Consider the following 26,625-nt stretch of genomic DNA (forward strand, 5'->3'; position numbering starts at 1 on the left):
GCAAGTGAGATGGAATGATTGAGATATTTATATAGAAAACGAATGATATGCCTGCCACACTACAACACTTGACACTTTCTCATTCATTTACTGCAAGCGAGAAATATGAATAGCTATGGAAATGGAAATAAGCATAGAAACAAAACCAAAATGGAAATTCATATGCAATGCATATTATTGGATGAAATGCACAAAAGGCTATAACAAAATTTAATTTTTTTTGTTTTTGAAATCAAATCAGAATGTCTTAAGAAAACATTCCTTCCTCCACTTCTACCGCACAATCGCCTTCAAAATATCCGGATCTCAATTCGTTGGAATTTTGGGCTTGGGAATGTTAAGAGTGTAAGGTTTGCTCTAAAAATTACCTAAGTGTCGGTCATCTTAAATAAATGCCCAATTTTATCGGGGAAATTGGCAAAAAGACAGTTGGAAGCCTGGACAGACAAAAATTTCGGACGCAGAGCATGGCACACATCATCAAAGAATGACTGAAAAAGAAGGTTTCTCGCTTCATTTGCACCACACAATGACCGTCAAAATCTCCGGATCCCAATCCGTTGGACTTTTCCGCCAGGGGAAATTTTGGACAGTAAGGTTGGCGCTAATCCAATACCAATGCCTCGGTCATTTCAAGAGATTGGACCAGAGCCATTGTCGTGCAATATGTGATGGCTTTGTCGGCCATTTGAAGATGATAAATTGTGTCGAAGGTAACCAATTTGAGCTGATTGTAAAATTTTATATATCAGAAATATTTTCTTTTGAACAATAACATTAAAAATTAATTCTTTTAAATATAGCGCTTTGCTTTGTTGAATTCCATATCAGCCACCCTGTAATTTAATGTAGTTATGACAAAAACTCGGACCATATTGTAGAGCTTCGTAAGAGCTATTTCGAAATCCGAAACAATCTTTTGTAAAAATATGTTTTCCAACAGAGGTGTTGATTTTGATTCACCCAGAGTTTCGATTGCTGTCACTTTTGAAACGTAGGTCTTTTTACGTTTAAGCATATAGAATTCTACATGTTAAGGTTTGCACAATCTTAGTCTAGTTGTTTGCCAATTTCATTCCTGGCTGATGATAGATTGTTTGTTTAGCAATCACATGGATAGAAAATTGAAGTTTTGTTGTCCTTTAATATAATAATACGACTAATTTTGTGATTGTGATACCTTACCAGGCAAAAAGGTTAGTCCTAAATGCTTATAAAAGCTCAAAGAGATCATATGATTTATATGATTCAATGGTAGGCTACGCTAGGTAGAGGTATTAAATTTGAAAACACTTTAGGTTAGATCAAAAGTGGCAACGGGCTTTTAATCACGGTTGCCACTCGAGCAAACAAAGGAAACCAAACCAACAAATCTTATTTTGCAAAATCTTATTTCTATAGAAAATTTTGTCAAAATTTTATTTCTAAAGAAAATTTTGTCAAAATTTTATTTCTAAAGAAAATTTTGTCAAAATTTTATTTCTATAGAAAATTTTGTCAAAATTTTATTTCTATAGACAATTTTGTCAAAATGTTATTTCTATAGAAAATTTTGACAAATTTTTATTTCTATAGAAAATTTTGTCAAAATTTTATTTCTATAAAAATTTTTGTCAAAATTTTATGTCTACAGAAAAATTTGTCAAAACTTTATTCCGTAGAAAATTTTGCGAAAATTTTAGGTCTATAGAAAATTTTGTCAAAATTTTATTTCTATAGAAAATTTTTTCAGAATATAACTTTAAAAGAAAATTTTGTCAAAATGTTATTTTTATAGAAAATTTTGTCAAAATTTTATTTCTATAGAAAAATTTGTCAAAATTTTATTTCTATAGAAAATTTAGTCAAAATTTTATTTTTATTGAAAAACATTTTCAAATTTTGTAAAATTTTTTTTCTTATAGAACTTTTTTATCAAAATTTTATTTCTATTGAAAAATTTTTCAAAATTTTATTTCTTTAGAAAATCTTGTCAAAATTTTGTTTCTATTAAAATTTTTGTCAGAATTTTTTTCCATAGAAAATTTTATCAAAATTGTATGTCTATAGAAAATTTTTCAAAATTGTAGTTCTTTAGAAAATTTTGTCAACATTTTATTTCTATGGAAAATTTTGTAAGAATTTAAGAATATAACTTTTAAAGAAAATTTTGTCAAAATGTTATTTCTATAGAAAAATTTGTCAAAATTTTATTTCTATAAAAAAGTTTGCCAAATTTTTATTTCTATAGACAATTTTGTCGAAATTTTATTTCTATAGAAAATTTTGTCAAAATTAAATTTCTAAGGAAAATTCGTCAAAATTTTATTTCTATAAAAAATTTAGTCAAAATTTTATTTTTATTGAAAAACATTTTCAAATTTTGTAAAATATTTTTTCTATAGAACTTTTTTTATCAAAATTTTATTTCTATTGAAAAATTTTTCAAAATTTTATTTCTTTAGAAAATCTTGTCAAAAATTTGTTTCTATTAAAATTTTTGTCAGAATTTTTTTCCATAGAAAATTTTGTCAAAATTGTATGTCTATAGAAAATTTTTCAAAATTGTAGTTCTTTAGAAAATTTTGTCAACATTTTATTTCTATGGAAAATTTTGTACGAATTTAAGAATATAACTTTTAAAGAAAATTTTGTCAAAATTTTATTTCTAAAGAAAATTTTGTCAAAATTTTATTTCTTAAGAAAATTTTGTGAAAAATTTATTTCTATAAAAATTTTTGTCAAAATTTTATGTCTATAAAAAAATTTGTCAAAATTTTATTTCTGTAGAAAATTTTGCAAAAATTTTATTTGTATAGACAATTTTGTGAAAACTTTATTTCTAAAGAAATTTTTTTTCAAAATTTTATTTCTATAGAAAATTTTGTCAGAATATAACTTTTAAAGAAAATTTTGTCAACATTTTATATCTATAACACATTTTGAAAAATTTTATTTCAATTGAAAAATTTGACAAAATTTTATTTCTATCGAAAATTTTGTCAGAATTTTTTTCTATAGAAAAAATTTTCAAAATTTTATTTCTATAGAAAATTCATCAATATTTTAGTTCTATAGAAAATTTGTCAAAATTTTATTTTTAATAAACATTGGTCAAAATTTTATTTCTATAAAAATTTTTATCAAATTTTCTTTATATAGACAATTTTGTCAAAATTTCATTTCTATAGAAAATTTGGTCAGAATTTTACTTCTATAGAAAATTTGGTAAAAATTTTATTTCTATAGAAAATTTGGTAAAAACTTTATTTCTATAGAAAATTTTGTCAAAACTTTATTTCTATAGAAAATTTTGTCAAAACTTTATGTCTATAGAAAATTTTGCCAAAATTTTATTTCTATAGAAATTTAGTCAAAATTTTATTTCAATACAAAATTTTGTCAAAATTCTGTAGAAATTTTGTAAAAATTTTATTTCAAAAGAAAATTTTTTCAAAATTTTATTTCTATAGAAAATTTTGTCAGAATATAACTTTTAAAGAAAATTTTGTCAAAATTTTATTTCTATAGAACATTTTGCAAAAATTTTATTTCAATTGAAAAATTTGACAAAATTTTATTTCAATAGAAAATTTGTCAACATTTTATTTCTATAATTTTTTTATCAAAATTTTCTTTCTATAGACATTTTTGTCAAGATTTTACTTCTATTGAAAATTTTGCAAAATTTGACTTTTAAAGAAAATTTTGTCAGTATTTTATTTCTACAGAACATTTTGCAAATATTTTATTTCTATAGAAAAATTTGTCAACATTTTATTTCTATAGAAAATATTTCTCATAATTTTATTTCTATTAAAATTTTTGTCAGAATTATTTTCTATAGAAAAAGTTTATTTCTATAGAAAATTTTGTCAAAAATTTTTTTCTATAAAAAAATTTTTGTTAAAATTGAATGTCTATAGAAAAATTTGTCAAAATTTTATTTCCGTAGAAAATTTTGCGAAAATTTTATTTATATAGAAAATTTTGTCAAAATTTTATTTCTATAGAATATTCGTCAACTTTTAGTTCTATAGAAAATTTGTCAAATTTTATTTTTAATTCATTAGGTTTGTTTTGTTATTGTTGGTTTTGTTCTTTAAGCATTGTTGATGTTTTTTGATTTCAGCTTAAAACCATGCATTGACTAAACTACAAGTGTAGCTTAACCAACAGAGGAAAAGAATGTTTGTCAAATTTATTTGGGCAAAGCCCTATAGACTGCAAGATGGTTGGATGGACGCACGTTTCGGAATTACCACATTCCTCATCAGCATCCTCTACTTGCAGAAAAACTATCAACCAATTATCAGAATAAATTGACTAAACTACAAGTGTAGCTTTTTTATTAAAAAACATAAAGATTGGTCAAAATTTTATTTCTATAAAATTTTTATCAAATTTTCTTTATATATACAATTTTGTTAAAATTTCATTTCTATTGAAAATTTTGTCAAAACTTTATTTCCATGGAAAATTTGGTCAAAATTTTATTTCTATAGAAGTTTTTTTATCAAAATTTTGTTTCTATAGAACATTTTGCAAAAATTTTATTTCTATTGAAAAAACTTTCAAAATTTTATCTCTATAGAAAATTTTGTGTCTATTAAAATTGTTGTAAGAATTTTTTTCTATAGAAAATTTTGTCAAAATTTTATGTCTATAGAAAACTTATCAAAATTGTAGTTCTTTAGAAAAATTTGTCAAGATTTTATTTCTATGGAAAATTTTGTAAGAATTTTATTTCTATAGGTTTTTTTTTTCTATAGAAAATGTTGTCAAAATTTTATTTCTGTAGAAAATTTTTTCAAAACTTTATATCCATGGAAAATTTTGTCAAAATTTTATTTCTACAGAAAATTTTGCCAAAATTTTATTTCTATAGAAAATTTGTGAAGTACCCTTAGTTGGAGAGGAATAATTTGCAAAGTATACCACAACGCGAAGAATGCTACCACTCGAATAAACAGTAAAAAATCTATCTTTTCGTAGAACTCTACCAACTGTGGCATCCGTGCGGTTACCTTTGTTCTTGTATCTCTCTATAATATTATACGCAAATCTATTTCATTTAGTGAATTTTTAATGTCATTGTCCTGGAGGTGAATAAATTTGTAGATACAAATATGCATTAATAGAGCTCATCTAAAGAAAAGAAAACAATAAATCAAATAATGAATTTTGTCCCATGTCTCCATTTATATCACCTTGAGTCAAAGTATTCGTTTTTGTTTTGTTCACTTTTTTTGTGACCAAAAGAGAGGTTGTAATATTCCATAGCTGAAGTTGTTGATCAGTTTTCTTATGGAACTATTTTTTCATGGCTTGTCATAATAGTAACAAAGAAAAACTGGCATAAAACTTGAACCTAAACATTACAAAGATTTCTATTCATTATTTTCAATGTTGGCCATCATAGTTTGAAAAGTAATAAAGTTGACGATGTGCCCTTGTAGTTCAAATGAAGTTTTTTTCAAGATATTTTATTTGCAAGGCGTCTAGTAGATGTTCATCTTCAACTCTGACTTTTGTCTTGCCATTGTTTCTAAGCAACGATATAAAATTAATTTTTTTGCCCATTTGGTATTTGTTGTCTTCTTGTGATTGGTTTTTCTTTTTTTATGATTAAATTTAATACAGATACTTACATAATTTATGGGGTGTGAATATGAAACTGTAGTTTATTATTATAAAATTATTTATAAAATATTGTTTGTTTGTAGGAATTTGGTTATTACATCAGATTTTTATATATATATTGTCATTGGAAATCTTAAACGATCTTTATTTGAGATGCTCTATTGGACAGCTTTGAGATATGTTTAAATACCTTAGGATAAGGGATTATGAACAGAAGAATTTTACTTTACACCTTTTAAAAATTTTGAAAGTGGACTTTCTGATTCCCAAATTTGACTTTTGGATCCTCCTGAAGGAACAAGGAGAAGGAGCTATTGAAATTAGGTACATGATATTGCTATACGCTCCCATGCGACAATTGGTCTACCTTGGTCCATAATTCTATTTAGCCCCATATAAGCCGATGGAGTCTCCAGAAATCAAATATGGACTTTTTGCGGCTCTTGGAGGAGAAAAGTTCATCCGGTGCCATTTGAAAATTGGTATATTTGTCAGCACGTATATGCGCTTTAAATACCATTAGAAATTAATACATTTGATACGAATTATGACGTTCAGTCGGTCCAAAATAGCCATCACACGCTGCACAAAATTAGCTTCGCGGTATTGTGGCCCATTCTTGGCGAAGTGTCGGCGCTTTGGTATTTTTTAGTAGCAACCTTACTCTCCCAACTGCAACAAATGTCCTACGGATTGAGATCCGTAGATTTTCGTCGCCATTGTGCGGTTGAAATGAATCGAGAAACCTCCTTTCTAAGGAGGCAACTGGCTACTTTCCCAGCCAGGGTAACTTTCAATGTGACTTTCTTTATGTATTGGAGAGCTCTTGCACTTCTTGGAACTTTAATAGATATAGTCCAGGCTCATTTTTCAATACTTGTTAAATACATCCACACTATATGTTCAAATCACGAGCAAGTTTTTTACCACTGCGGTGTGGATATCGACCTATGGTCTTCACTTTTTCGAATCATTGCTGTTATTGTCCACCTTTTCGTCCATTTTTTGCTATCATGCTAACGAGCAATGGTATGAAAAACAAAACGCTTTAATTTTTAATTTAAATGCTGGGACCTTTAAGCACTGTTGACAGTATTTTTCTGGCTTTTGTTCCCAAAACTCCTCAACTTAAATTTCCCACAAAAATCCACAATAATTTTTTAACAAGCTTTTATGACAAATAAAAAATAATAATAATTTAAGAATTGAAAAAAAAATATATAAAATTTTTGTCATACCCGGTTGCGTGCTGCAATAAGTTCAAGACTTCGAAGCACCGGTGATTGTCTATCAAATGCTGGAGTGATGAAAATGGAACTTCGGTCAATATGAAAAAATTTACTTTCCAAGTAGTAAACCTGGGTAGAAGACACGGATCCCACAGTTGGCAGAATTCGACCAAAAAAGGTAGATTTTTACTGTTTGGTAGATTGGTAGAATTCTCGCTCAAAATAAACCCTGCCAACTGCACTCAAATCGATGATTTGACGGTGGCAAAGGAAAAGAGATATGTTTGTACGAATTTATTACGGCATAAGCCGGCTATCATGTAAAACCTTTTTTCGGAAGGTTCAAGTGTGGTTTATTGTTGGGTTTAATGAACTGCCTGAATTTATTCTGATAATTGGTTGATAGTTTTGCTGCAAGTAGAGGATGCTGATGAGGAATGTGGTAATTCCGAAACGTGCATAGTTTTAAGCTGAAATAAAAAAAAAACAACAACAATGATTTCAGAAAAAAAATCAACAATAACTAAACAAAACGAAACTTTTCTATAGAAATAAAATTTTGACAAATTTGTCTATAGAAATAAAATTGTGATAAAATTTTCTTTAGAAATAAAATTTTAACAAAATTTTCTTTAGAAATAAAATTTTAACAACATTTTCTATAGAAATAAATTTTGATAAAATTTCCTATATACATGCCAACAACAACTTTCTACAAAAGTTTATAAAAATAAATATTTGAAAAAAAAAATTATGGAAATAAAATTTTGACAAAATTTTCTATAGAAACAAAATTTTGATCAAATTTCCAATAAAATTAAAATTTTGACAAAATTTTGCTATAGAAATAAGCTTTTGACAAAATTTTCTATAGAAATACGGTTTTGTCAAAATTTTCTATAGAGATAAAATGTTGACAAAAATTTCTACAGAAATAAAATTTTTACAAAATTTTCTATAGAAATAAAATGTTGACACAATTTTCTATAGAAATAAAATGATGATCAAATTTCCAGTAAAATTAAAAATGTGACAAAATTTTCTGTAGAAATAAATTTTTCTATAAATTTTTCTATAAATAAAATATTAACAAAATTTCCTATAGAAATAAAATTTTGACAACATTTCCTATAGAAGTAAAATTTTGAAAAAAATTTCTATAGAAATAAAATTTTGACAAAATTTTCTATAGAAATAAAATGATGATCAAATTTCCAGTAGAATGAAAAATGTAGAAATTTATGTAGAAATAAAATTTTGATAAAATTTTCTATAAAAATAAAATTTTGAAAATTTTTTCCAAAGAAGTAAAATAGTAACAAAATTTCCTATAGAAATAAAATCTTGACAAAATTTTCTATAGAAGTAAAATTTTGACAAAATTTTCTATATAAATAAAATTTTGACAATATTTTCTATAGAAGTAAAATTTTGACAAAATTTTCTATAGAAGTAAAATTTTGACAAAATTTTCTATAGAAATAAAATTTTGACAAAATTTTCTATAGAAATAAAATTTTGACAACATTTTCTATAGAAATAAAATTTTGACAAAATTTTCTATAGAATTAAAATTTTGACAAAATTTTCTATATAAATAAAATTGTATATAAAAATAAAATTTTGACAAAATTGTATATAAAAATAAAATTTTGACAAAATTTTCTACAAAAATAAAATTTTGACAAAGTGGTGCAATAGAAATAAAATTTTGACAAAATTTTCTATAGAAATAAAATGATGATCAAATTTCCAGTAGAATGAAAAATGTAGAAATTTATGTAGAAATAAAATTTTGATAAAATTTTCTATAAAAATAAAATTTTGAAAATTTTTTCCAAAGAAGTAAAATAGTAACAAAATTTCCTATAGAAATAAAATCTTGACAAAATTTTCTATAGAAGTAAAATTTTGACAAAATTTTCTATATAAATATAATTTTGACAAAATTTTCTATAGAAGTAAAATTTTGACAAAATTTTCTATAGAAGTAAAATTTTGACAAAATTTTCTATAGAAGAAAAATTTTGACAAAATTTTCTATAGCAATAAAATTTTGACAACATTTTCTATAGAAATAAAATTTTGACAACATTTTCTATAGAAATAAAATTTTGACAAAATTTTCTATAGAATTAAAATTTTACAAAATTTTGACAAAATTGTATATAAAAATAAAATTTTGACAAAATTTTCTACAAAAATAAAATTTTGACAAAGTGGTGCAATAGAAATAAAATTTTGACAAAATTTTCTATAGAAATAAAATGATGATCAAATTTCCAGTAGAATGAAAAATGTAGAAATTTATGTAGAAATAAAATTTTGATAAAATTTTCTTTAAAAATAAAATTTTGAAAATTTTTTCCAAAGAAGTAAAATAGTAACAAAATTTCCTATAGAAATAAAATCTTGACAAAATTTTCTATAGAAGTAAAATTTTGACAAAATTTTCTCTATATAAACATAATTTTGACAAAATTTTCTATAGAAGTAAAATTTTGACAAAATTTTCTATAGAAGTAAAATTTTGACAAAATTTTCTATAGAAATAAAATTTTGACAAAATTTTCTATAGAAATAAAATTTTGACAACATTTTCTATAGAAATAAAATTTTGACAAAATTGTCTATAAAAATAACATTTTGACAAAAGGTTGCTATAAAAATAAAACTTTGACAAAAATTTTCAAAGAAATAAAATTTTAACAAAATTTTCTATAGAAATAAAATTTTGACAAAATTTTCAATGGAAATAAAATGTTGATCAAATTTCAACTAGAATTGAAAGTGTGACAAAATTTTCTATAGAAATAAAATTATGACAAAATTTTCTATAGAAATAAATTTTTGACAAAATGTTTCCAAAGAAATAAAATATTAACAAAATTTCCTATAGAAATAAAATTTTGAATTTTCTATAAAAATAACATTTTGACAAAATGTTGCTATAGAAATAAAACTTTGACAAAATTTTTCAAAGAAATAAAATTTTAACAAAATTTTCTATAGAAATAAAATTTTGACAAAATTTTCAATGGAAATAAAATGTTGATCAAATTTCAAGTAAAATTGAAAGTGTGACAAAATTTTCTATAGAAATAAAATTGTGACAAAATTTTCTATAGAAATAAATTTTTGACAAAATGTTTCCAAAGAAATAAAATATTAACAAAATTTCCTATAGAAATAAAATTTTGACAAAATTTTCTGTAGAAATAAAATTTGGACAAAATTTTCTATAGAAGTAAAATTTTGACAAAATTTTCTATAGAAGTAACATTTTGACAAAATTTTATATAGAAATAAAATTTTGACAAAATTGTCTATAAAAATGAAATTTTGACAAAATGTTGCTATAGAAATAAAATTTTAACAAAATTTTCTACAGAAATAAAATTTATCAAATCAAATCAAATTTTCCAATAGAAATAAAATTTTAACAAACTTTTAAATAGAAATAAAATTTTGACAAAATTTTCTATAAAATAAAGTTTTGACAAAATTTTCTATAAAAATAAAATTTTGACAAAATTCTCCCTAGAAATAAAATTTTGACAAAATAGTCTATAAAAATAAAATTTTGACAAAATGTTGCTATAGAAATACAATTTTGACAAATTATTGATCAACAACTTTAATATAAGTTTTTTTTTTTATAAATTTTGGTAAAATTTTCTTCAAACTTTGGTAGATACGAATAAAATTACAAATTAGCCCTCCGTAATAAAGTTCTGTGACCGTTTCTAGCCCGAAACCTCAATTTGCACTATATTGTGTGCCGTGGACTAAAGAGGAGCAATGTATTTCCATTGTGAAAATCCACTGTGATTCTTCTATAATAATGTAGAAGTTAATGTAAACCCGATTTATTATACGGTACCGTTTTTCATAGAAAAAATCCCCACAAAACTACCCAAATTTATGAAAATTCCCCAGCAAACCCCCAAGTCCCTAACTCAACAATTTCATCCCCAAACATGATTTCATCAACCCAGTATTGGGGGGAAATCCCTAATACTGGCAACACTTCCACTTGCGGCTTTCCAGCCAAATATAAAACAAATACAATATCATGCTTGATATTCATCACGACTAATTTTATTTCTTAATGGAATAGAGTAAAATACATTTGATAGCTTATAAACGATAAGATGTCACTAGAATAAATCTGTAAAGTGATGAAGAACTAAGATAGATTTTATATGGGCCAACATAGAATTTAGAAGACAGTGTCAAGATGCTTTTATTTATTTATTCATTTCGTCTATGGAAGATATAATTTAAAGATACCTTTAAACATTTTTAGATTTTGTATCTTTCTAATTTCCCGCAAAATTTGGATTGCTTATCCAAAATGTATCCTTTATTAATTTTCTACCGCATATTGTGGTTAATTGATAAATTTACTACGCACAGTATGCCATATTTCCTATGAAATCTAAAATCCATTGCAATGCAGCAGTAATATGAAAGTTAGTCGTTGTACTTGCCTCAGCTGAAGGGGTCTCTATGATTTATTCAAACATCGCAGCAAGTCGCAACATTGGTAATAACATCACCTCTAACCAAAATACCAAAGATGCATTATTGTCAAAAGGCACAAGCAAAGGTAGGTATCAGGCTTTATGGCATTACATGCGTAAAGAATCACTGCAGTAGGAGCAGTACATATGATCCCCTTACAAACCACCTAATATAAGAACAATAGATATGCCACAGCATACAAACTCGCGCGGTAGTAGTTGCATATTTCATATAGTCTTGGCATACATAACTCATGATCGGCATTTCACTGTGTAAGTAGTGGTACACAAATGTGACAGGAATGGAAAATCGATTTGTTCAATTGTACACAAGGGGAACGAAAAAGAGAACTTTTTGAGATTAACTTGTACCATCTTTTAAAGTTTTTAAAAATTTTGGTCCCATGAGCCCATGATAATCAATCAATTTTTGTTGATTCAAGCCACAAATATCAATCTTCAGATTGATTTGTGTGGTCTATTCTTTTGTTCTTTAAATTGTACAAAAAGGCACCTTTGTATGTTTAGTTTAAGGCATGTACCAAATGTAGTACAAATATATTTACTTTTACATCCCTGGCACATACTCCATAATGTTGGCCATAATCATACCTTTCTGTCTTTGTAAATGTAATGAGATGGAGACGGGTTTTGTTCGGAAGTGTGTTTGTTTGAGTGTGTATGAGTTCATAGATTGGTTCTAGTTTTCCCGTAGTATTGTTTATGTTCACATGTTGACCCAACATGTGACTTGAAGCTTTAAATGTTAGTGGTGCAGTAGAAACCTTTGATATTTTGGTTCAATATAGGAGGTGATTATGAGCATTTGGGAAAATTTGTAGTGAATAATTAAATAGAAAATGTTTAAAATTTTATCTTAATTGGGACAATAAAATACATTCAAACCGAACTTTGCCAAAAAAAAGATAATAACTATTTAAATGTCACCCTTTAATTCTCAATTTTTTTTTTACATCGCAAAATTTTTATCTGGCAAAATTCAATTAAACCGTTATTACATTTTGAGTACTGCTTTTAAACCCCTTGGTCTTACCTACCCAATTCATACTTTCCTCTTTCAAATTCTTATGAAATTATCAAGCATAGAACAACACCATTAAGGTTGTCTGTTGACATTATGACCATACCCATATTGTGTTATGAAGTTTATGGCCCAAAATATTATAAACTATTTGTAGGTCTATTCTGAGGCGAATATTAAAGTCATAAACATACAAAGAAAAGTAAACATTCACGCAGGACACTCAGATATCATTACCTTAAAAGGCTCTCTTTTAGAAAGATGGGGCCTTTATGGAATAACCTGTTATATGTGAGTTCGTGTGTATGTCAATCATTTTAAAGGAAATAATCATACTTGGGGATGAGCATCTCTGCATGTGTAAAAGTTGGTAAGTGTGTGTGGTTGCTTTAGGTACTTCTACCATTTTGCTATTATTTGCAGGTGCCACTCACTCACTCACTCACAGATTCATGCCATAGCTTACACATCCCACCAGGGCTGTGGAGTCGGAGTCTTGGAGTCGGAGTCGGAGTCTTGGAGTCGGAGTCTGAAGATTTTGCTGGAGTCTGAGTCGTAAAAATTTTGCTCGACTCCGACTCCGGATAAACTAAATTTTTCACTTCACATTTTTGTAACTAAACAAGTTTTTACGCAAATTAGTTTCCATTGCGTAATTCATTAGATCAATGTACGGTATGACTGTAAATGTAAAGCAACTTCCAATTACGGAGATCATTTTATGCTTCCTAGGATTTTACACTAGCGTATGGGCTGAATCGATCCATTTTAATGCCCACCACCATAACAATTTATTTGAAATATTTCAATCGATTTTTTATTTTTTTTAATTTTATGTTAAGATCATATACGTATGTCGAATATTGAAGAAAATTTTTTCAAAAATTTATTTCTAAAGAAAATTTTTTAAAAAATTTATTTCTAAAGAAAATTTTATCAAAATTTTATTTCTATAGAAAATTTTGTCAAAATTTTATTTACAAAAAAAAAATATTTATCAAAATTTTATTTCTATAGAAAATTTTGTCAAATTTTTTTCTATAGAAAATTTTATCAAAATTTTATTTCTATAGAAAGTTTATTCACAATTTTATTTCTATGGACAATTTGTCAAAATTTTATTTCTATAGAAAATTTTGTCAAAATTTTATTTCTATAGAACATTTTGTAAAAATTTTATTTCTATAGAAAATTTTGTAAAAATTTTATTTCTATAAAAATTTTGTCAACATTTTATTTCTATAGAAAATTTTGCAAACTTTTATTTCTATATAGAATATTGGAAACTTTTATTTGTATAGAAAATTTTGCAAAATTTTATTTCTATATAGAATATTGCAAAATTTTATTTCCATAGAAAATTTTGTCAAAATTTTATTTCTATTGATAACTTTTTCAAAAACATATTTCTGTAGAAAATGTTGTCAAAATTTTATTTCTATAGAAAAGTCAAAATTTCTATGGACAATTTGTCAAAATTTTATTTCTATAGAAAATTTTGTCAAAATTTTATTTCTATAGAACATTTTGTAAAAATTTTATTTCTATAGAAAATTTTGTAAAAATTTTATTTCTATAAAAATTTTGTCAACATTTTATTTCTATAGAAAATTTTGCAAACTTTTATTTCTATATAGAATATTGGAAACTTTTATTTGTATAGAAAATTTTGCAAAATTTTATTTCTATATAGAATATTGCAAAATTTTATTTCCATAGAAAATTTTGTCAAAATTTTATTTCTATTGATAACTTTTTCAAAAACATATTTCTGTAGAAAATGTTGTCAAAATTTTATTTCTATAGAAAAGTCAAAATTTTATTTCTATAGAAAGTTTATTCAAAAGTTTATTTCTAAGGACAATTTTGCAAAATTTTATTTCTATTGATAACTTTTTCAAAAAATTATTTCTGTAGAAAATTTTGTCAAAATTGTATTTCTATAGAAAAGTTTGCAAAATTTTATTTCTATAAAAAATTTTTTCTATAGAAAGTTTATTTAAAATTTTATTTCTATAAACAATTTTGTCAAAATTTTATTTCTATAGAAAATTTTGTAAAAATTTTATTTCTATAAAAATTTTGTCAACATTTTATTTCTATAGAAAATTTTGCAAACTTTTATTTCTATAGAAAATTTTGCAAACTTTTATTTGTATAGAAAATTTTGCAAAATTTTATTTCTATATAGAATATTGCAAAATTTTATTTCTATAGAAAATTTTGTCAAAATTTTATTTCTAAAGAAAATTTTATCAAAATTTTATTTCTATAGAAAATTTTTGTCAAAATTTTATTTCTATAGAAAAGTCAGAATTTTATTTCTATAGAAATTTTATTCAAAATTTTATTTCTATGGACAACTTTGTCAAACTTTTATTTCTATAGAAAGTTTTTTTCAAAATTTTTTGTATAGAAAATTTTGTCAAAATTTTATTTCTATAGAAAATTTTGTAAAATTTTTATATCTATAAAAATTTTGTCAACATTTTATTTCTAAAGAAAATTTTGTAAACTTTTATTTCTAAAGAAAATTTTGCAACTTTTATTTTTATAGAAAATTTTGCAAAATTTTATTTCTATAGAACATTTTGCAAAATTTTATTTCTATTGATAACTTTTTCAAAAAATTATTTCTGTAAAAAATTTTGTCAAAATTTTATTTCTATAGAAAAGTTTGGAAAGTTTGTTTTCTATATAAAATTTTGTCAAAGTTTTATTTCTATAAAAGAATTTGTCAAAATTTTATTTCTATAGAAAATTTTGCAAACTTTTATTTCTATTGATAATTTTCTCAAAATTTTATTTTGCAAACTTTTATTTCTATAGAAAATTTTGTCAAAGTTTTATTTCTATAAAAAAATTTATCAAAATTTTATTTATATAGATATTTTGGTCAAAATGTTATTTCTACAGAAATTTTATCAAAATTTGAAGTATTTGAAATTGAGATCGAAATGTAGATCTAAATACTACGTTGTGCAGAGTATATTATAGTCGGCCGTCCAACTTCAGGCTTTCTTTATTTGTTATACCCTGCTCCACACTGTGGAACAGGGTATTATAAGTTAGTGCATATGTTTGCAACACCCAGAAGGAGACGAGATAGACACATGGTGTCTTTGGCAAAAATGCTCAGGGTGGGCTCTTGAGTCGATATAGCGATGTCCGTCTGTCCGTGAACACATTTTTGTAATCAAAGTCTAGGTCGCATTTTTAGTCCAATCGACTTAAAATTTGGCACAAGTATTTGTTTTGGCTCAGAATAACCCTATTGATTTTGGAAGAAATCGGTTCAGATTTAGATATAGCTGCCATATATATTTTTCAACGATTTGGTCATAATTGGCGTGTATATCAACCGATCTTCCTCAAATTCCGTACATCCGAATATTTTATGAGTCTCGAAAAACTTGCAAAATCGGTTCAGATTTAGATATAGCTCCCATATATAGCTTTCGCCCGATTTACACTCATTTGCCCACGGAGGCCAATTTTTTGCTCCGATTTAGTTGAAAGTTTGCATAGGGAGTAGAATTAGCATTGTAACTATGCGTGCCAAATTTGGTTGAAATCGGTTCAGATTTAGATATAGCTCCCATATATATGTTTTTCTGATTTCGACAAAAATGGTCAAAATACCAACCTTTTCCTTGTAAAATCGCCACTGCTTGGTCGAAAAGTTGTAAAAATGACTATAATTTTCCTAAACTTCTATTACATATATATCGAGCGATAAATCATAAATAAAGTTTTGCGAAGTTTCCTTAAAATTGCTTCAGATTTGAATGTTTCCCGTATTTTTTTTTACTAACATTGCATTAGCCAACTTAAATTTTGAGTCTATAGATTTTGTAAAAGTCCAAATTCTGTCCAGATCGAGTGATATTTAAATGTATGTATTTGGGACAAACCCTTATATATAGCCCCCAACACATTTGACGGATGTGATATGGTATGGAAAATTTAGTTCTACAAAGTGGTGTAGGGTATAATATAGTCGGCCTCGCCCGACTTTAGACTTTCCTTACTTGTTTTTGGCTAAAATTGTGTTTCGTCCATAACGTTAGATTTAAATTTAAGTACATAGATTTTGTTCAAGTGTATACAATTTTGTCTAAATCGGTTCAGGTTCAAATTCATGCATATGGGAATATAAACCTTTATATAGCACGCATTTACGGTACACAACCCCCACCCCTACAATAGAACTACAAATTAGTGGTATTAAAATGAGATTTAGTTATATTACCCAGAGTCGAAGCTAATGAAAAATGGTGGAGTCGGAATCGTAGTCGAGCAAAATTGGCTCGACTCCACAGCCCTGCATCCCACAGAGCTGCATGTAGATACTCTTGTGCTCTCTATCCTTGTCTCTGTAACAACTTGATTTAAATCATTTACTAATGGCCAAATACTCACACAAACACACACACACACACACATGCTCATCGTACACCTTACATTGTAACCATAACCATAGTAAACATTGTCTATTGTAAACGTGTATTTTACGGTCACATCTTTGTTTAGTAAATGAATTGAGCGATCGAGTGAGTACGCCAAGAATGTTAAACGCATTGCCATAATGACAATATGTTAACGACAATTTATGGTTATTTCATGCTCAAGTGCACTAACCGAATTTTTGTTCTCCACTATATTGGCTATAAGTCATAAAAGAAATTGTAAAAAATGGCTATATTGACCTAAATTTGGAAAATAAGAGAGGAATGGGAAACTTTAAATAAAATGAAAAATTCTCTTAAATGTGTAAGCTAAAATAATTTTCTATTTGTTGTTTTGATCTCAGCTTAAAACCAAAAAATCAACAGATAATTTCTCATATTTTTAAGAATTTCTATTAAAATAAAAATACTATTAGTTTTATACCATCCACCATAGGATGGGGTATACCAAAGTTATTGTTACACCTTGTAAAACATCAATGTCCATGTTTACATCTATCGTTAACGGTTGCCACTCGAGCAAAAAGAAATCTACCAAAATTTTCAGAAAATGTCACCAAAAATTTTATTTGGCAAAGTTTTATAAACTTTTTATAGTTATTATGGAAAAAATGTTTCTTCAAAAGAACTGTTTTATTATTTTAGTCAACAAGTTTATTTATTATTTTTTGAACTCTCCCAATAACGACAATTTATTTGAGTGTATAAATATCACTCGAGAAAAAGAGAGACATCGGTAGTATGGCCTAAAACAAAAAAATATTTTTTTTTAAGTTATTTAAGGAAAATTTATATATTTAGAAAAATTAGTCAAGATTATATTTTTGTAGAAAAATATTATTTCTATAGAATTTTTTTTTGTCAAAATTTTATTTCTCTCGATTTTTTTTCTCTAGAAAATGTTGTCAAAATTTTTTACTATAAAAATTTTTATCATATCATAAACCTTTTTTTCGGAAGGTTCAAGTGTGGTTCATTGTTGGGTTTAGTGCACTGCCTGAATTTATTCTGATAATTGGTTGATAGTTTTGCTGCAAGTAGAGGATACAGATGAGGAATAAGGTAATTCCGAAACGTGCTTCCATCCAAACATTTTGCAGTCCTATAGAGCTTCTTTTCCTCTGTTGGTTAAGCTACACATGTAGTTTAGTCAATGCATGGTTTTAAGCTGAAATCAAAAACAACAAAATGATTAAAGAATAAACCAACAATAACAAAACAAAACGAACAAGTACATACGGCCGTAAGTTCGGCCAGGCCGAATCTTATGTACCCTCCACCATGGATTGCGTAGAAACTTCTACAAAAGACTGTCATCCACAATCGAATTAATTGGGTTGTGGTAGTTTAAAACATCGTTTTCTAAATTTTTAGTTAGTCCATACTTGGTATATATTAGACAAAAAAAGGTATGTATAGGTAAGTTTACAAATAATTTTGTATTGATATGGACTTTTGCACGGAACGTAGAGAGCCAGAATTGAAATATGGGGGCTATATAGAATTATGAACTTGATATGGACCAATTTTTATGTGATTGGGGATCGATTTATCTGAGGGCTATATATAACTAAAGATCGATATGGACCTAGTTAGGCATGGTTGTTAACGGCCATATACTAGCACAATGTACCAAATTTCAACTGAGGCGGATGAAATTTGGTCCTCCAAGAGGCTCCAAAACCAAATCTTGGGATCGGTTTATATGGGGGCTATATATTATTATGAACTGATATGGACCACTTTTGGCATGGTTGCTAAATATCATATACTACCACCACGTACCAAATTTCAACCAGATCGGATGAATTTTGCTTCTCCAAATGGGGGCTATATATAATTATGGACTGATATAAACCAATTCCTGCATGATTGTTGGACACCATATACTAACATCACGTATCAAATATCAACCGAATCGATGAAGTTTGCTCTTCCAAGGGGCTCCGGAGGTCAAATCGGGGGATCCGTTTATAAGAGGCTATATATAATTATGGACCGATTTCGACCAATTTTTGCATGGGTGTTTGAGGTCATATATTAACACCACGTACCAAATTTCAACTGAATCAGATGAACTTGGTCTTCCAAGAGGCTCCCGAGGTCAAATCTGGTGATCGGTTTACACGGGGGCTATATGTGGACCAATTTTTTCACGGTATCACAATGGACTGAATAGTCTAAGTGAGCCTGATACATCGGGCTGCCACCTAACCTAAACCTAACCTAAGCTAACCTAACCTAACCTAACCTAACCTAACCTAACCTAACCTAACCTACACGGGGGCTATATGTGGACCAATTTTTTCATGGTCACTAGAGACCCTATACTAACACCATGTACCAAATTTCAGCCAGACCGGATGAAATTTGGTTCTCTTAGAGGCTCCGCAAGCCAAATCGGGTAATCGGTTTATATGGGGGCTATATCTAATTATGGACCGATGTGGACCAATTTTCGCATGGTTGTTAGAGACCATATACTAACTCCATCTACAAAATTTCAGCCGGTTCGGATGAAATTTGCTGCTCTTAAAAAAAATCGCAAGCCATTGGGGGTCCGTTTATATGAGGGCTATACGTAAAAGTGGACCGATATGGCCCATTTGCAATACCATCCGACCTACATCAATAACAACTACTTGTGCCAAGTTTCAAGTCAATAGTTTGTTTCGTTCGGAAGTTAGCGGACGGACGGACATGCTCAGATCGACTCAGAATTTCACCACGACCCAGAATATATATACTTTATGGGGTCTTAGAGCAATATTTCGATGTGTTACAAACGGAATGACAAAGTTAATATACCCCGCATCCTATGGTGGAGGGTATAACAAAACAAAACGAAAAATTTTATTTCTATAGGAAATTTGGTCAAAATTATATTTCTAAGGCAAATTTTGTTAAAATTTTAGTTCTATAGAAAATGTTAAATTTTATTTCTAGAGAAATTTTTTTTTCAAAATTTTATTTCTACCGAAAACTTTGCGAAAATTTTGTTTCTATAGAAAATTTTGCCAATTTTTTTTTTCTATATAAAAGTTTGTCAAAATTTTATTTCTATAGAAAATTTTCTCACAATTTTATTTCTATAGGAAATTCTCTCAAAATTTTATTTCTACAGAAAATTTTGTCAAATTTTTATTTCTATAGCAAATTTTGTCAAAATTTTCTTTAGAAATTGAATCATAATTTTAATTCTTTAGAAAATTTTGTCAAAATTTTATTTCTGTAGAAAATTTTGTCAAAAATTTTATTTCTATGACAAATTTTGTGAAAATTTTATGTCTATAAACATTTTTTAGGCTGACTTAGACTATTCTGTCCATTGTGATACCACAGTTGTGAAAATTATATTTATATAGAAGATTTTCTCAAAATTTTATTTCTATAGGAAATTTTCTCAACATTTTACTACTGTAGAAAATTTTGTCAGAATTTTATTTCTATAGAAAATTTTGACAAAATTTTATTTCTGTAGAAACTTTTGTCAAAATTTTATTTCTATAGAAAATTTCTCAAAATTTTATTTCTACAAAAACAATTTTGTCAATTTTTTTTTCTATAAAAAATTTTTAATTTTTTTTCTATAAAAATTTTGTCAAATTTTATTTCTATAGAAAATATTTCCAAAATTTTATATCTACAGAAAATTTTCTCAAAATTTTATTTCTATAGAAAATTTTTTCAAAATTTTATTTCTATAGAAAATTTTGTGAAAATTTTATTTCTACAGAAAATTTAGTCAATATTTTATTTCTATAGAAAATTTTGTCAAAATTTTATCTATAGAAAATTTTTCCAAAATTTTATATCTACAGAAAATTTTCTCAAAATTTTATTTCTATAGAAAATTTTGTCAAAATTTTATTTCTATAGGAAATTTTGTAAAAATTTTATTTTTATAGAAAATTTTGTCCAAATTTTATTTCTATAGAAAAATTTGTCAAAATTTTATTTCTATAGAAAATTTTGTCAAAATTTTATTTCTATAGAAAATTTTGTCAAAATTTTATTTCTATAGAAAATTGTGTCAAAATTTTATTTCTATAGAAAATTTTGTCAAAATTTTATTTCTATAGAAAATTTTGTCAAAATCTTATTTCTATAGAAAATTTTTTCAATTTTTTTTTCTATAAAAAAATTTGTCAAATTTTATTTCTATAGAAAATTTTGTCAAAATTTTATTTCTATAGAAAATTTCATCAAAATTTAATTTCTATAAATAATTTTGTCAATTTTTTTTTCTATAAAAAATTTGTACATTTTTTTTCTATAAAAATTTGTAAATTTTTTGTCTATAAAAATTTTGTCAAATTTTGTTTCTATAGAAAATTTTGTCAAAATTTTATTTCTATAGAAAATTTTGTCAAAATTTTATTTCTATAGAAAATTTTGTCAAAATTTTATTTCTATAGAAAATTTTGTCAAAATTTTATTTCTATAGAAAATTTTGTCAAAATTTTATTTCTGTAGTAAATTTTGTCAAAATTTTATTTCTATAGAAAATTTTGTCAAAATTTTATTTTTATAGAAAATTTTGTGAAAATTTTATTTCTATAGCAAATTGTCAAGATTTTATTTTTATAGAAAATTTTGTCAAAATTTTATTTCAATAGAAAATTTTGTCAAAATTTTATTTCTATAGAAAATTTTGTCAAAATTTTATTTCTATAGAAAATTTATCAAAATTTTATTTCTATAGAAAATTTCATCAAAATTTTATTTCTATAAAAAATTTTGTCAATTTTTTTCTATAAAAAATTTGTAAATTTTTTTCTATAAAAATTTTGTCCAATTTTATTTCTATAGAAAATTTTGCCAAAATTTTATATCTACAGAAAATTTTCTCAAAATTTTATTTCTATAGAAAATGTTGTCAAAATTTTATTTCTATAGGAAATTGTGTCAAAATTTTATTTCTATAGAAAATTTTGTCAAAATTTTATTTAAAAAAATAGTTTTGTTTGTTATTGTTGGTTTATTCTTCAATAATTATTGTTATTTTGATTTCAGATTGTCAAAATTGTTTTGTGGATTACTGACTTTATTAGGATGGTGTACACAATCCATTGTGGTAAGTGTTGAAATTTGACTATAAACTGTGTTACTCACAAATAAAATTAATTTATTCGTGTTCAATTATAAAATATTATAATTCAGATATTATATAAAAATTTCAAAAATGTATATACTGTACAGAAAAGCGATGCTGCTCCGATGACAGATAAAAAGAGAAGAACTTGTTTTGACCAACGGAAGTACCAAAGTTTGATTTATATTTTAATATATCTAACATGATTAGAATTAAGATAGCGTCAAAGAAAAATTATTCAAAACGTGTTATATTTATAATTTAATAAAAGCGCTAAATTCAACAATAAGATTGTGTATGGCCAAAATTTCGGCGGGGTATTCTCAATTTCTTTTTCCTTCGATGACCTTGCATTTTACTATGCTAATCATTATCGCCAGTTTCATCGAAACTGCTCTATATATTTCTCTTTCGTATACAAACTTTTAAGTGAAGCTCTCCATTTCAATTGAGGACCCCCTCCCCATCCCCAATTGGCTAATAAATCAAAATCTCATTACTCATCTGTACATGCCTACATTCAAAACCATGCGGTTGCAAATCGACTTTGATTATTATCATTCAATGTCAGAATGAAAATGATACCAGTCGCTCATTTTGTAATCAGGTCATCAATGCCACACCATCAATGCTGTCATTATCAGTATATGGTCATAATTCAAACTAGATTATAGATTTTCCCATGATTTGAAGAGAACCCATGAGTTGGTTTCATTTATCCTTGAATGGCAACTGATTAAGAGATACAAAATGTTGATTGTCGACGGACAAGGATTTCTACAAGCAGAAAGTGAAATAGTTTTTGGGATATCTTCTAAAAGCTTTATACAGACTAAAAATAATTCTGGTGTCTCCCTACCATTATATCTTAGTGTTTTTATTTCGTTATCTATGAAAAAATATAAATATGCAAATTACATTCCAATCATCTAAAAAATAATACATGACATATACAAGTATTATTTATTTTGAATTATTTCGAGTTTTTTTTCTGGCCTAATTTGTTAAACATTTATTTGCATTGGGGTAATCAACTAATCAATAAGGTGTGAATATAATAATCAGATTTTGTTTATTGTTATTGACATGTTAATTTGTATGTGTCAAGTTATTTTTAATATGCCTCTTGGGTTATGTACGAGTTGAAATGTACACGATGTAATGGCAAGATAATGGATATGTTCAATGTTAAATTTTAATAAAGTAATTTTTTATATTTTTCGTAATAGTGTTAGGGTACAATAAACATACACATACCGTTCTGCATATACAATTGACAGAAGTGTTTGCATGAAATAATCTCTAAAAGTTATATTCGTACTCAAATAAAGATTTATTGGATTTTTTAATTTTATGTATTTTTATATCCTGAGCCACGCTGTGTAGGGTATTGTAAGTTAGTACATATTTTTGTATACGACGAGACGAGATAGACACATGGTTTCTTTGGTAAATTTGTCAAAATTTTGTTTCCATAGACAATTTTGAAAAATTTTATTTCTATAGGAAATTTTGTCACAATTTTGTTTCCATAGAAAATTTTGTCAAAATTTTGTTTCCATAGAATATTTTGTCAAAATTTTGTTTCCATAGAAAATTTTGTCAACATTTTGTTTCCATACAAAATTTTGTCAAAATTTTGTTTCCATATAAAATTTTGTCAAAATTTCGTTTCTGTAGAAAAATGTTGTCCAATTTTATGCTAAAGAAAATTTTGTTTCCGTAGAAAATTTTATTATTTTATAAATTGTTTTTTTTTTTTTCAATAGGAAATTTTGTCAAATTTTTATTTCTATAGGAAATTTTCTCAAAATTTTATTTCTATTGAAAATTTTGTTTCCATAGAAAATTTTGTCAAAATTTATTCTTTATTCTTTATTTAATAGTAAGATTTTTCCATTTTCTTTGCTATAAAGGTATTGCACAGAAGTGGCTTAGCCTTATATCTAGAATATTAGAATTGTGGTATAATACATAATATTTTTGTTTGTTTGTTTTTTTTTTTAAGATAATGTGTTTGAAGGAAAACTATTAGCAAAAACCTTCTATACAAAATTAGTTTATAATTGTATTAATAACGTGGTATTTTAATGTTCAATATATAAGTTAGATATTAATGGATTTATGGAGAAAGTACATTTTGTTCGAAAATTGTTGGTAATTCGATCAATGCTTTCCAAAACAGGGTTGACATTACTGATATTATGCAATGTAACCGTCGAGAAATGCCAAGGTAATTTAAGGGACATTTTTAGTATTTTATTTTGAGCAGTTGTCAAAATTTTATTTCTATAAAAAATTTTGTAAAATTTTCGTCAAAATTTTATTTCTAAAAAAATTTTTGTCAACAATTTTATTTCTAAAGAAAATTTTGTCAAAAATTTTATTTCTGTAAAAAATTTTTGTGAAAATTTTGTTTCCATAGAAAATTTTCTCAAAATTTTATTTCTGTGGAAAAATGTTGTCCAATTTTATTCTATAGAAAATTTTGTTTCCGTAGAAAATTTTGCCAACGTTTTATTTCTACAGAAAATGTAGCCAACATTTTATTTCTATAGAAAAGTTTGTCAAAAATTTTTTTTTTATAAAAATTTTGTTAAATTTTATTTCTATAGAAAATTTCATCAAAATTTTATTTCTATAAACAATTTTGTAATTTTTTTCTATGTAAAAAAATTGTAATTTTTTTTCTATAAAAATTTTGTCAAATTTTATTTCCATAGAAAACTTTATTTCTATAGAAAATTTTGCCAAAATTTTATTTCTACAGAAAATCTTGTCAACATTTTATTTCTATAGAAAATTTTGTCAAAATTTTATTTTGATAGGAAATTTAATGAAAATTTTATTTCTATATGAAGTTTTGTTAATTTTTTTATTTCTATAGAAAATTTTGTCAAAATTTTATTTCTATAGAAAATTTTGTCAAAATTTTATTTCTATAGAAAATTTTGTTTCAATAGAAATTTTTTTAATTTTCAAAATTTTTTTTATAGAAAATTTTATCAAAATTTTATTTCTTTAGAAAATTTGGTAAAAATTTTAATTCTATAGGAAATTTTGTCAAAATTTTATTTCTAAAGAAAATTTTGCTATAATTTTCTTTCTATAGGAGATTTTATCAAAATTTATTTCTATAGAAAATTTTGTCAATTGTTTTTTTCTATAGGAAATTTTGTCAACAATTTATTTCTATAGAAAATTTGGTAATTTACAAAATTTTATTTCTATAGAAAATTTTTCAAAACTCTGTTTCCATAGGATATTTTGTCAAAATTTGATTTCTATAGAAAATTTTGTCAAAATTTTATTTCTATAGAAAATTTTGTCAAAATTCTGTTTCCATAGTAAATGTTGTCAAAATTTTAATTCTATAGAAAATTTTGTCAAAATTTTGTTTCCATAGTAAATTTTGTAATAATTTTATTATTTACAATTATTATATTTTATTTTTTTTTTAATTTTATTTCTATAGAAAATTTTATTTCTGTAGAAAAATGCTGTCCAATTCTAATCTATAGAAAATGATGTTTCCGTAGAAAATTTTATCAAAATTTTATTTCTATAGAAAATTTTGTCAAAATTTTTATTTTTATAAAAAATGTTGCAAAACTTATTTTCTATAGTAAAATTTGGTAAAAAATTTAATTCTATATCAAATTTTGTCAAAATTTTATTTCTTTAGAAAATTTTGCCAAAATTTTCTTTCTATGGGAAATTTTGCCAAAATTTTCTTTTTATAGGAAATTTTGTTTCCATAGAAAATTTTGTCAGAATTTTATTTCTATAGAAAAATTTTGTCCAATTTTATTCTATAGAAAATTTTGTTTCCGTAGAAAATTTTGTTTCCGTAGAAAATTTTGCCAAAATTTTATTTCTATAGAAAAGTTTCTCATTTTCAAAATTTTATTTCTACAGGGAGGAAATTTTGTCAAATTTTTATTTCTATAGGAAATTTTGTCAAAATTTTATTTCTATCGAAAATTTTGTTTCCGTAGCAAATTTTGCAAACATTTTATTTCTATAGAAAATTTTCTCATTTTCAAAATTTTACTTCTATAGAAAATTTTCTCTATAGAAAATTTTGTTTCCGTAGAAAATTTTGCCAAAATTTTATTTCTATAGAAAAGTTTCTCATTTTCAAAATTTTATTTCTACAGGGAGGAAATTTTGTCAAATTTTTATTTCTATAGGAAATTTTGTCAAAATTTTATTTCTATCGAAAATTTTGTTTCCGTAGCAAATTTTGCAAACATTTTATTTCTATAGAAAATTTTTTCATTTTCAAAATTTTACTTCTATAGAAAATTTTCTCTATAGAAAATTTTGCCAAAATTTTATTTCTATAGAAAAGTTTCTCATTTTCAAAATTTTATTTCTACAGGGAGGAAATTTTGTCAAATTTTTATTTCTATAGGAAATTTTGTCAAAATTTTATTTCTATCGAAAATTTTGTTTCCGTAGCAAATTTTGCAAACATTTTATTTCTATAGAAAATTTTCTCATTTTCAAAATTTTACTTCTATAGAAAATTTTCTCTATAGAAAATTTTGTTTCCGTAGAAAATTTTGCCAAAATTTTATTTCTATAGAAAAGTTTCTCATTTTCAAAATTTTATTTCTACAGGGAGGAAATTTTGTCA

The sequence above is a fragment of the Haematobia irritans genome, chromosome 5, assembly GCF_050003625.1.
Source record: "Haematobia irritans isolate KBUSLIRL chromosome 5, ASM5000362v1, whole genome shotgun sequence".
NCBI classification, from domain to species: Eukaryota; Metazoa; Arthropoda; class Insecta; order Diptera; family Muscidae; genus Haematobia; species Haematobia irritans.